The 13,534-nt window shown below is 36.7% G+C and overlaps 1 protein-coding gene and 1 pseudogene across 2 annotated transcripts in view; one reads left to right on the forward strand and one right to left on the reverse strand.

Annotated features, from left to right (window-relative positions):
• Positions 1 to 681: 681 nt before the first annotated feature.
• Positions 682 to 13,534, forward strand: part of IL33 (interleukin 33) — a 73,257-nt gene continuing 60,404 nt past the window's right edge. The window contains exon 1 of one of the 2 annotated variants that reach the window (XM_066257224.1): positions 682 to 700. The gene's annotated coding sequence lies outside the window, so the exon portion shown is untranslated. Of the gene's footprint in view, positions 701 to 11,882; positions 11,954 to 13,534 lie in introns of those variants that run through there. The other variant, XM_066257223.1, reaches the window with a different exon arrangement.
• On the reverse strand, positions 12,951 to 13,029 carry LOC136327467 (small nucleolar RNA SNORA31; annotated as a pseudogene).

Genomic DNA, 13,534 nt, shown 5'->3' on the forward strand with positions numbered 1-13,534 from the left:
CTCTCTTTTTCTTTCTCTCTTTCTCAAGAAAAAAAAAAAGATTTATGCCTATATATCCTTCTAAGATTTTAATAGCTTTAGTCTTGGAATTTAGGTCCATGACCCATTTTGATTTATTTTGTTCATGGTGCAAGGTAAGGGTCCGACTTCATTCTTTTATTTTACTTTTAGATTTTTTTTTTTGTATTTTTCTGAAGTTGGAAATGGGGAGGCAGTCAGACAGACTCCCGCATACGACCTGGATCGACCCGGCATGCCCACCGGGGGCAATGCTCCGCCCATCTGGGCCATTGCTCTGTTGCAACCAGAGCCATTCTAGTGCCTGAGGCAGAGGCCATAGAGCCATCCCCAGTGCCCGGGGCCAACTTTGTTCCAATAGAGTCCTGGCTGCGGGGAGGGGAAGAGAGAGATAGAGAGAAAGGAGAGGGGAAGGGGTGGAGAAGCAGATGGGCACTTCTCCTATGTGCCCTGGCCAGGAATCGAACCCAGGACTTCTGCATGCCAGGCCGATGCTCTACCACTGAGCCAACCGGCCAGGGCTACTTTTAGATTTTATTTATTGATTTTTGGAGAGAGAGGAAGAGAGGGGAGGAGCAGGAAGTATCTACTCATAGTAGTTGCTTCCTGTATGTGCCTTGACCTAGCAAGCCCAGCAACCTCACTGTTTCAGGTCAACACTTTATCCACGGCACCACCACAGGTCAGTCTCAACTTTGTTCTTTTAAATGTAGATAACCATTTTCCCAGTATACCTGTGAAAAAAACTCTTTTATTCATTGAATGGTCTTAGTAACCATGTCAAAAATTATTTGACCATATATGTGAGGAATTATGTATGAACTGTCTATTCTATTCCATAGTTCTATAGGTCTGTTTTTATGCCAGCATGACATTATTTTAATTACTGTGCTTTGCAGTAAGTTTTGAAATTAGGAAATGTGTATCCTCCAATCTTGTTCTTTTTAAAGATTATTTTGGCTATTCTGGGTCCTTTGTAATTATACATAAATTTTAGAATCAGTTTGTCAATTTCTACAAAGAAGCTAGCTGGAATTCTGACAGGGATTGTGTTGAATCTATAGACCAATTTGGGGAGTATTGCCATCTCAACAGTATTAAGTTCTTTAATTTATAAACTTTGGATGTTTTTCTATTCATTTAGGTCTTTAATTTCTTTCAACAATATTTTGTTGTTTTCAGTATATAATTCTTATACCTCTTTTAATTACATTTATTCCTAAGTATTTTATTCTTTATAACACCATTGTAAATACAATTGTTTTCTTGATTTTATTTTTTGACTTATTGCTGTGGTGTAGAAATATAATGGATTTTTATATGCTAATCTTATATAGTATATAACTTTGCTAAATTTAAGTATTAACTATAATAATTTTTCGTGGATTCTTTGAAATTTTCTACATATAAAATCAAAGAGAAGTAATTCAACTTCTTTTCCAATTTGGATGTCTTTTATTTCTTTTTTCTTGCTTGTTTGGTCTGACTAGAACTTTCAGTATTGTGTTGAATGGAAGCGGTGAAAGCAATTATCCCTGTCTTGTTCCTGATCCCTAGGGGGAAAGCTTTCAGTTTTCCACCAATGAGTATGATGCTAACTGCTTTTCATAAATGGCCTTTGGCATGTTAGGAATTTCTTTCTATTCCTAGTCTGTTGAGTATTTTTATCATTAAGTGATAATGGGTTTTATCAAATGTTAAAATATTTTTTGTGCATATGTTGAGATGATCATGTGGTTTTCCCCTTTTTTTCTATGAGTTTTTTTTTAATTGGTGAGAGACAGAAGAAGGAAGAGAAAGAAAAGTGAGAAGCATCAACTCATAGTTGCTTTAATTTTAGCTGTTTGTTGATTGCTTCTCCTACGTGTTTTGACCGGGAGGGCACCGGCCAAGCCAGTGACACTTTACTTAAGCCAGTGACCTGGGGCTCAAGCCAGCAACCTTGGGCTTCAAGCCAGCATCTTTGAGCTCTAGGCAGTGACCTTGACATCATATCAATGATCCCATGCTCAAACTAGCGACCCCGTGCTCAAGCTGGCAAGCCCGCACCCAAGCCAGCAACTTTAATGTTTCTGAACTGGAGAACTCAGCATCCTAGGTTGACACTGTATCCACAATGCCACCACCAGTCAGGCAAGTTTTATTTTCATGTGTTGAATCACTCTTGTATTCCTGATATAAATTCCACTTAGTCATAACATAGAATCTTCTTAATACATTGCTGAATTTATTTGGCTAATATTTTGTTAAAGATATTTGCATCTATATTAATAAGGGATATTGATCTAAAGTTTTCTTTTCTTGTGATGTTTTTATTTGACATTGATGGAGTACTTCTGCCTTCATAGAATGATTTAGAATGTGTTCTCACCTATTCTATTTTTTGGAAGACTTTGAGAAAAATTGGTATCAATTCTTCAAATGATGGGTGAATTCCACTAGTGAAGCCATTTCATCCTGGATTTTTCTTTGTTGTTATAATTATGTTCAGATTTTCTATTATCTCTCAGGCAGTTTTAGTAATTTCTGTATTTATAGAAATTTTTCCATTTCATTTAGGTTATGTTTTTCATTCTATTTTTAGTTTACTAAATTCCCCCTTCCTTCTCTCCCTCTTTTTCTTCCTTTTTTCCTTTCTTCCTTCCTCCTTCTTTCATTTTTTCTCTCTTTAATTTTTGATTGAATTTATTGGGATGATATTGGTTAATAAAAATATATACATTTCAAGTGTATAATTCTATAATACATCATCTGTATATTATATTCTGTGTTTGTTGATATATTACTATCCATGGTATTCTCCTGCAATCGTTTTTACTTCTATAAGGTCTATAGTAATGTACCCCACTTTCATTTCTAGTTTAGTAATTTGAGTCTTTTCTCTCTTTTTTCTTGGCCAGTCAAGATACAGTTTATGTCAATTTTGTTGATCCTTTCAAAGAATCAATTTTTTAGCAGTGATTCTCTATATTGTTTTATTCATTTCTATTTTATTGATCATAGCTCTGATCTTCTTTATTTCCTTTCTTCTACTAGCTTTGGTTTGATTTTGCTCTTCTTTTCCTAGTTTCTTAAGGTTTAAAGTTAAATTATTGGCTTGAGATTTTTCTTTTTGCATAGACATTTACAGCTATCATGTTTTCTCTGAGCACTGCTTTTTACTGTATCTCATCAGTTTTGGTATGTCACATTCCCACTTTTATTCATTTTAAATTATTTTCTAAAAAAAAAAATTATTTTCTAGTTTCACTAGTAATATCTTCTCTGACTCATTAGTTGTATAAAATGAGTTAATTTCCTTATATTTTTGAATTTGCAGTTTTCTCTCTATTACTGAATTCTAGTTTTATTTCATTATGCTTAGAGAAAAAACTTGGGTGATTTTCATCTTTTTAAATTCATTGAGACTTATCTTATGGCTTAATATGTGTATGTCCTGAGGAATGTTCCATGTACACTTGAGAAAAAAAGTGTGTAAATGTGTATTCTTCTGTTGTTGGGTAGATGCGTTCTGTAATGTCTGATAGTTTTAGTTGCTCCACAGTGTTGTTCAAGTCCTATATTTCTTTCTCAACCTTCTGTCCTGTTGTTCTACTCATTATTGAAAGTGGGGTATAGAAGTCTCCAACTATTACTGTTGTATTATCTACTTTTCAATTTTGTCAGTTTTTTCTTCATATATTTCTGGGCTCTGTTGTTTGGTGTGTGTATATGTTTATAACTATTAATCTTCTAGATGGATTGACCTTTTAATCAATATATAATATCCCTCGTCTTGTAATAATATTTGTCTTAAAGTTCTTTTGGTTACTATTTGCATGGAATACCTTTCACTATCCTTTTATTTTCAACTTATTTATGCTTTTTGATCTAAAGTAAGTCACTTTAGACAGCATATAGTTGAATTATGCTTTTTATCTATTCTGCCAATCTCTTCTTTTGCATTTGAAAATTTAATATATTTACATAAATTATTCAAAGGACTTACTTCTGCCACTTTACAATTCGTTTTATACAACTCATCCTTTTTGCTCATTTCCTCAATTATTGCCTTTTTTTCTTGTGACAGAGACAGAGAGAGGGACAGATAAGGACAGACAGGAAGGGAGAGAGATGAGAAGCATTAATTCATAGTTGCTGCACCTTAGATGTTCATTGGTTCATTACTTTTTTATATGTGCCTTGACTAGGTGGCTACAGCAGAGTGAGTGACCCCTTGCTCAAGTGAGTGATCTTGGGCTCAAGCCAATGATTTTGGGCTTCAAGACAGCATGCACTCAGGCCAGATGAGCTCACGCTCAGGCCAGTGACCTAGGGATTTCAAACCTGGATCCTCTGCACCACCACCTGCTCAGGCTTCTCTCTTTTTGATTAATTTTATTTTGTGTACATGTTGATATTTTATTTCTTTTTTTTCATATTTTATTTTTTTCTTAGGGGTTACCTTGGGATTACAATACATCTTCATTTTATAGTAATTAAATTGAATTAATAGGCCCTGGCTGGTTGGCTCAGTGGTAAAGCATCAGCCTGGCATGTGAATGTCCCGAGTTCAATTCCTGGTCTGGGCACACAGGAGAAGTAACCACCTGCTTCTCCACCCTTCCCCCTCTCCCTTCTCTCTATCTCTCTCTTTACCTCCCCAAACCAAGGCTTCACTGGAGCAAGTTGGCCCGGGTGCTGAGGATGGTTCCATGGCCTTGCCTTAGGTACTAAAATGGTTCCAGTTACAATGGAGCAATGGCCCCAGATGGGCAGAGCATCACCCTCTAGTGGGCTTGCCAGGTAGATCCCGGTCAGGCACATGTGGGAGTCTCTGTCTCCACCTCACTGCTTCTCACTTAAGAAAAATTTAAAAAGAATTGAATTAATAGCAATTTATTTTCAACAGTACACAAAAACTCTTTTTTATGTCCGTCTTTCTTCTTTCTAACGTTTTTTTTTTGTTACAAATTTCATGTTTTTACATTTTATGCCCATCAGCATAGATGTACAGTGTGATGCAAAAGTAAGTTTACAGTCATTCATATGGAAAATAATATAATAATTAATCAATATTAATATAAGGATAAACTCTTGTTTGATGTACTCACAACTGTAAACCTACTTTTGCCCCACCCTGTATAATTATTGTTTCATGCATTTTTCTTTTAAATTATCTAGAAAAAAATGAAAAGTGTTGCAAGCTAAAAATATACAGTATCATCTTTGACATGTACCAATGTAGTTACCTTTTAATATTGTTTTTTATTTCTTCATATGGCTTCAAGTTACTGTCTAGAGTCCTTTCATTTCAAAATAAAAGACTCACTCTTGCAGGATTGATCTATCAGTGATGAACTAACTCCCTGTTTTTGTGTATCTGAGAATGTCTTAACTTCATTTTTGCTAGGTATGGAATTTTCTATTGATAGAGTTTTTCTTTCAGCACTCTTGACTTCATGGTTTTTTGTTTTTTTTTTTAATTTTTTAAATTTTTTTACAGGGACAGAGAGAGAGTCAGATAGAGGGATAGATAGGGGCAGACAGACAGGAACGGAAAGAGATGAGAAGCATCAATCATCAGTTTTTCGTTGCGACACCATAGTTGTTCATTGATTGATTTCTCATATGTGCCTTGACTGGGGGGCTACAGCAGACCAAGTGACCCCCTGCTCGAGCCAGTGACCTTGGTGAGCCAGTGACCTTGGGTCCAAGCTGGTGAGCTTTTTTGCTCAAGCCAGATGAGCCCATGCTCAAGCTGGCTATCCTGGGGTCTCGAACTTGGGTCCTCTATCCACTGCGCCACCGCCTGGTCAGGCGACTTCATGGTTTTTGAAGAGATATTGACTATTCCTCTTATTGAAGGTACCTGATACATAATGAGAAACTTTTTTCTTGCTGATTTTAAGATCCTCTCCATCTTTGTCTTTTGACAGTTTGGCTATAATGTATCTTAGTGTGGATCTCTGAGATTATCTTGCTTGTATTGAATGTCTTGAATGTATAAATACATATCTTTTATCAAACTTATGACATTTTTAACCATTATATTTTCAAATATTCTGTCTCTCTTCTTTCTTTCTGGGACTCCTATTATGCATACATTTGTATTCTTGATGGTCCCCCCCAGAGCTCTTAATATGATCATTATTGTTTATTCTTTTCTCTTTCTGCTCAGACTGGATAATCTCAATTGACTTATCACTGATTTTTCTCACTGCTCAAATTTGCTATTAGACTTCTCTAGTGAATGAATTTTTTATTTCAATTATTTTACATTTCTACTCCAGAATTTCTACTTGTTTCCTTTTATAATTTCTCTTCATTGATATTCTCTATTTGGTGAGACATCATTGTCCTGGTTTCCTATAGCTATTTGAATATAGTTAAGACAATTATAAGTTAAAGTCTTTGTCCTGTAAGTTCTACATCATCTTTTTCTCAAAGATGGTTTTGGTCAACTTCTTTTTATCCTGTGAATAGCTCATAGTTTATTGTTTCATTGCCATGTATAATATTCAACACATGGACCAGAAATTCAATTCTTCCCATTCCTAGGGTTTGCTGCTTATATTTGTTGTGGGTTGTTGTTGTCTCTTTAGTGATTCTAAAATATTTTCCTTCAGTCTGTACTCTTGGTTGTGTGTGCCACTGAAGTCTGTCCCATTAGCTTAGTGGTCAGCTAGTGCTATTTCAGTGATTTCCTTAAATAATCACAGCCAAAATTAAGAAAAAAATTACCATTCCAATTTTTACAGATTGGCTCTGTGTTGAGCATGCCTTCAATGCTTCATCAAGTGACTATATAATAGCCTTCACTTAGTATAGAGTTTGAAGGTCAGCCAGAAGTGAAAGTGTACGATCTTCTCAGGCCTGTTCTGAAGATGTGTCTAGTCTTGGGTAGGAGTGTTAGCTTCTTTTCTTCTTTTTTTTTTTTTTTGTATTTTTTTGAAGTTGGAAACGGGGAGGCAATCAGACAGACCCCCGCATGCGTCCAACTGGGATCCACCCGGCACACCCACCAGGGGGCGATGCTCTGCCCATCTGGGGCCCTGCTCTGCTGCAACCAGAGCCATTCTAGTGCCTGAGGCAGAGGCCACAGAGCCATCCTCAGCGCCCAGGCCAACTTAGCTCCAATGGAGCCTTGGCTGCAGGAGGGGAAGAGAAAGACAGAGAGGAAAGAGAGAGAGGGAGGGGTAGAGAAGCAGATGGGCGCCTCTCCTGTGTGCCCTGGCCGGGAATCAAACCCGGGACTCCTGCACACCAGGCTGACGCTCTACCACTGAGCCAACCGGCCAGGGCTGGCTTCTTAATTTACCAGTATACATGGAAACATTTTTTTGTGTGTGTGACACAGATGGAAAGAGAAACAGAGAGATGAACAGATAGAGACAGAAAGAGAGGAAGGGAGAGAGATGAAAAGCATCAATTCTTCATTGCAGCTCCTTAGTCTCCTTAGTTGTGCATCAATTGCTTTTTCATATGTGCCTTGACCAGGGGCTACAGCAGAGCAAGTGACTCCTTGCTCAAGCCAGCAATGTTGGGCTCAAGCCAGCAACCTTGGGCTTCAAGCCAGCGACCTCTGGGCTCAAGCCAGTGACCATGGGCTTATATCTAGGATCCTGTGCTCAAGCTGGTGAGCCTGCACTCAAGCCAGCAACCTCAGGGTTTCAAACCTGAGTCTTCTGTGTACCAGTTCAGTGCTCTATCCACTGTACCACTGCCTGGTCAGGCTACATGGGAATTTTTTAAAGTCCTTACTTTCTCATGTATCACCTTTCTTAGCCTCTTCTTTCCTAGGACTTTTTAAAAATCTATCATCTATTCTGATTGTTCTATCCCTTACCTTAGACTGAAGTAGCCAATACTTTTGCCTATAAATGCTTTTGGCAATCACTGCCTGGGAAGTCACTCCAGACTGGGAACACTTCAAATCCAATAAAACAAAAGCAAGCTCTTGCACCACAATTCTTTGAGAATACGTTTCATCTTGCTTCCTCTGGCACTAGCACCTGCATCAGGTGTCTAGGCTGCCATTGATTTGGGAGATGAAGGATGGCAAGTGGGAAATTGAAAATATCACAGCTCTTTCTCACTGCAGTGCATCAGCTTCTTTCTTTATTAAGCTTTTTGTGGTTTGTTGTAAGTTTTCACTAGATTGCAGGGTTATAAAAGACTTATTTCAACATTTTTTTCCAGTTTATTAGTTGCCTTTGTGGAGAGATGGAACCCTGGAATTTCCTACTTTGGCAATATCAAATATAACCTATATATCTTTGATCTACCCTGGACGGAAGTAGTTGGTAGGTCAGATTTGGTATTTGAGAAGAAACAAGGGAAGAGAAAGAACTGTATAAAAGACATAACCCTTGATGTGACCATATCTCAGTATTTACCATTTTGGGGGCCTAATTATTAATAATATTATTTATTTTCAAAAGTCTTATGGTTTGGATAATAAATTCTATGGTCACTTGAATTAAGCCCAAATAACTCATAGTCTTCCTGGCTGTGGAGCCATGCTTTCATTTGTTATAAGGTCTACCGGAAAGTTCTGTTCGTTTTTGGAATAAAACAAAATACAAATTTTTCTTACCGTCAATAAACTTTATTAAATAATATATTTCCACACCACTCCTATCTTCCGAATATGGTCCGAAATGGTTTGCTGAACTGAATTAAGCCTTTCTGAGATCTCTGATGTTGTCAGAAAAGGATCTTGCTTCAACATGGTCTTAACAACATCGTCATCGATCAAAGATGGTCGCCCAGAACGTGGCTTATCAGAAAGGTCGAAATCACCTGTTTCCAATTTTTTGAACCATCTTCTGCATGTCCTATCAGAAACTGTACCTTCACCAAACACTTTCAATAAATTTCTACATGCTTCTGTAGCATTTCTTCCTTGTTGAAATTCGTATACAATACAGTGGCGTAAATGAACTTCATCAGTAGCCATGGGTACACTATGGCTTCACACATAAGACTAACGTGAATCAACTTTGTTTTTGTTAATTTGCTACGTCAGTATGTATACATTAAGTGATAAAAATAGAGAGGCACACATGCGCCAAATAAACATGTGCTTATGTGTCGAAACTTGTTGTGATAGAAACGAACAGAACTTTCCGGTAGACCTTATATTTAACTCAAATAGCTAAGAACTTTCATTTCTAATGAAATTGAGTAATTTGTAGCAATCCAATATTTTTCCTTGAGAATAAGCGGAAAGGGCAGGAAAAATACAATAAATAAATAAATAAATAAATAAATAAATAAATAAGCTGCTAAAACATTAAGGATGAGGAAGATTCCAAGTGAAGATTAATGAACTGACAGTTACAGCTGCTTTTTCTCCAGCATTTGCTAATTCTGTGCGTGTGCAGCAGGAATTAGGCAATCTAAATTTTATATTGGAAGAAGGCTGTTGTTAGGAGGCAGAGAAATAAACAAAATCTTTGGTTGTCTTGTGGGGTAGGATAGACAAAGCTGGAGGTGTGAAGGGCCAAGAATTCAGTGGAGAGGATTGGAAAATTGAGCTTGACATACAAAGAGTTTTCTTCTCAAAACATTTGCCAAATTATGCAGTTGCATGAGACAGAGGCACAAAATAATAATAAAATAAAATAAAATCGTAAAGCCTCTTAACAGCAGAGCTGAAGTTTGGCCAGTAATTTTTGTTTGTTTTATTTTCCAGTCTTACTCTACTGAGGAGATAGTAGTTATAGAGCATGACTGCTAGAGAAATTTTTCAAATTTTAAAAACTAATTAACTCAAAAAGAAAATACTAATTAACTCAAAAGAGGCAAGAAGATGAGACAGGGGAAAAAAAGCTTATAGACACAGACAACAGTGTGGAGATTGCGGGAAGGCAAGGATTGGGGGCGGGCGGGTAGACTGAGGCTAAGTGGTGACTGAGGGAGACTTCACTTGTGGTGAAGTAAACACATATGCAATATACAGATGACGTATTGTAAAATTATGCACCTGAAACCTGTATAATTTTATTAACCAATGTCACTTCAATAAGTTTTTTTATATTTTATTTATTGATTTTAGAGAGAGAGGGAAAGGGAGAGAATGAGACAGTAATATCGATCTGTTCCTGTATGTACCCTGACCGGAAATCGAACCAGCAACCTTTGTATATCAGAACAATGTTTTAACCAACCTAGCTATTCAGCTAGGGGCAATATAAAAAATTTTTTTAATGAGACAGAAACCAGGGGGACAAACTAGAGGGGGGGGAAGCTATATAATAGAAATAAATTCAACTATATAAATAATTACAATAAATGTAAATAGACTATTCCAGTTCAAAGACAAATGATAGTCTAACTGGTTTAAAAAAAACACATATATCACTTGTAAGATAGATTTCTTAAATAAAGACGGATATTTTATAATAATCAAGAGTTCAGCATGCATGATAAAGCTACACTATTTCCCCCTTGTAATCTTGGTATTTGTAAGAATTCCCAGAGTAGACTATGATGGTACTCCCTTTGTTGCTACTTGTCACCTCTCCCTCCCAGTTACCTCACATAGTTCAATTCCTTATCAGGAATAGTCATCTTGGCTTCCTGCCTGCTTGCTTTCTATCTCTATCTTCACTGCTTTACCGGAATAGTGGATACAACCTTCATTCCTCATAAACACAACACTATATATAGCTTGTAGCAGATAATCACTCACATTTGGAGATGACAGAAGGACATTACTACAAAGAACAGGACACACCTTTAAACTGAGTAACAAACTTCAGTGGTCCTTGGTTTCTCAGTTGTTTTTTTCCAAAATAACTCTATTACAGTAATAAGTTTCCCAATTCCTGGCCAGCTACATGTTGCTATCTCATTTTCACTTTCCCTTGGATTCCAGAACCATAAAGTCCTGTTTCTCAGTACGCCAAGAGTAAAATTAAAAGGTTCCTGTTATTTAATTATACAGAACATTATTTTCCCTGCCCCTTTGTTTCAAATTCAATCCTTTTAAATTTATGGGTTGGATGGTTGTTGGGGCTTGCTAAGTTGCGTGTATTTAACAAAGAGCCCCTTCACAATATCCTTCTAAGTACAACAGCAGTCTTTCTTTTGATGTATGATCTTAAGCTGTAGAACGGCCCAAGTTTTTAAAAGTATCTCTTCACTTCTTTGTTATATATAACTGCTATGGTTATACAGACTGATGCCAAAAGAGAAGGAGAGAGGGCCGGAGGAGCAAAATTTCTTGTGAAGTAAGAAGAGCTGGGATCTACAGTTCAAGATTTGCTTTTGCAACAAAAAGCAGTATCTTCCGTGAAATTTGAGGGATAGTTGGACAATGGGGAACAAAGAGACAGGTCTAGTATGTTAAGATGCATGGAGTGTCTGAGAACTTTCATTTGCAGATAAACTACATATTGCTGATAAGCAATTGGGAGTGACTACATATAAAGGAGTTTGGAAGAATAAACTGACTTCTTAGTAAAGATTGTAAATGAAGAAGTTAGTTGCCAAAAGTGAAAATATAAATGGCAAGGAGTTTCTAAATAAATAGCACGGAAGGTGAAGTTGTGAAGTTTAATTCTGAAGGGAGCTGAAATTGAAATGTGTGGCAGGGCAGAGGAAGATGAGAAAGATTGTGAGTTGGAGATGGGGTGAGGGTTGCATGTGAGATGATTCTGATGTGAGTTGAAAGTTAAAAACACACACACACACACCATAAAATTCATAATTGCTGGATTAATTTTAAGATGAAGATGGGAAGAAAGCTGCAAATCTCAGATGTTGACAGGTTGATCTCTCTATTGGCTTTTTACATGTAACTCAAAACCTAAAATCCCACCCACTCAGATCTCCCTTCCGCGGAGGTCTGGTTCTCTGCCAAATGTTGGGCAATAAATAGAACCGGCAAGTTCTCTGAACACAGAGCTACAGCTTTTCAGGAGAGATATCAAAACAAGATCACAAGGTAAGAATAAAACCACTATTCTGATGAATTTTTGTCAGGTTATGCAAAATAAGATCTTGGGAATCGTGAACTATTTTTTATCTCTATAAAATAAATTAGGTTGATTTGCTATTATTGTTGCCAATATCAGTATAAGTTGATGATGATAAGTTGCTACTAACTTATAATTTTATTTTAATTTACTTTGGGTGCTTTGGGAAAATAACTAATTACTAAAATAGATTTGAATAATCTTTATAGTAAATGTTCTCCTCCCACACCACAAAACTTCAGAAAAGAATTTGATAATTCTACTTTATATTGAATACTTCTAATGCTTATCCAAGACAAACTTACAATTGTTTAGGTGCCATCCCCTCAGATCATCTGCTAAAAAATAAACAACTTGTGAGAAAAAAAAAAGGAATTCTCATCCTAAGTGGGTAAATACAAAAGCTCATTAGTTTTGCTGCCTTTCTTCATTTAGACTTTCCTTTAAAGTTTGTTTCACTCTGTTCATATTTTGCTCTTAACCTCATGGCATTTTTTTTTCTCCTTGCCCTTTTCTCTGCCTTATCTTTCCATGCATGATCTTATGTCTACAGACTATTGTAATAAAGAAAATGGCACGAAACCCAAAAGTATTGTGGCTGCACATAGTTTGATTCTGGAAGGTCTTTGGAAACTTGAGAGTGGAGTGTCTAGGACTAGGACTGGGTGAATCTTCCTGATGCCCTGCTCAGCACTTTGCTTCTTCAGCATGAAATATCCCTGTGTGCCCCCATGGTCCTGTGCTGTTCCCACCATCCCTCCCTACTGCTTCTCACATTTATCTTTCAAATTTCAAACACTTGATGTTTCTCTTTTAATTTCAGCCCTGAAAAGGCACAGCTCTGTGTTCAGAAAAATTTAGAATCCTTTACTTCCCAAAGTTTGGGGTGCTTGAGCTGAATCACATAACTAAGTAGTATACTTTATTATTATTATTATTATTATTATTATTATTATTTTCATCTGCAGATGTAGTCCTCTATTTAATCTGGGCTGCCACAAAGACAGACAGAAGATTTATTTTCCTTTTTAAAAATTTTTTTAAAAATTTTATTTATTTATTTTAGAGAGGAGAGAGAGAGAGAGAGAGAGAAGGGAGGAGCAGGAAGTATCAACTCCCACATGTGCCTTGACCAGGCAAGCCCAGGGTTTTTTGTTTTTGTTTTTATTTAATTTTAATGGGGTGACATTGATAAATCAGGGTACATATGTTCAGAGAAAACATCTCTAGGTTATTTTGACATTTGATTATGCTGCATTCCCATCACCCAAAGTCCAGTTGTCTTCCCTCACCTTCTAAATGGTTTTCTTTGTGCCCCTCCCCACCCCCAACCCCTTCCCTCTCCTCTTCTCTCCCCTAACCACCACACTCTTGTCCATGTCTCTGAGTCTCATTTTTAAGTCCCACCTATGTATGGGATCATATAGTTCTTAGTTTTTTCTGATTTACTTATTTCGCTCAGTATAATGTTATCAAGGTCCATCCATGTTGTTGTAAATGATCTGATGTCATCATTTCTTATGACTAAGTAGTATTCCATAGTATATATG

This window comes from Saccopteryx bilineata, chromosome 2 (genome assembly GCF_036850765.1).
Source record: "Saccopteryx bilineata isolate mSacBil1 chromosome 2, mSacBil1_pri_phased_curated, whole genome shotgun sequence".
Taxonomy (NCBI): Eukaryota; Metazoa; Chordata; class Mammalia; order Chiroptera; family Emballonuridae; genus Saccopteryx; species Saccopteryx bilineata.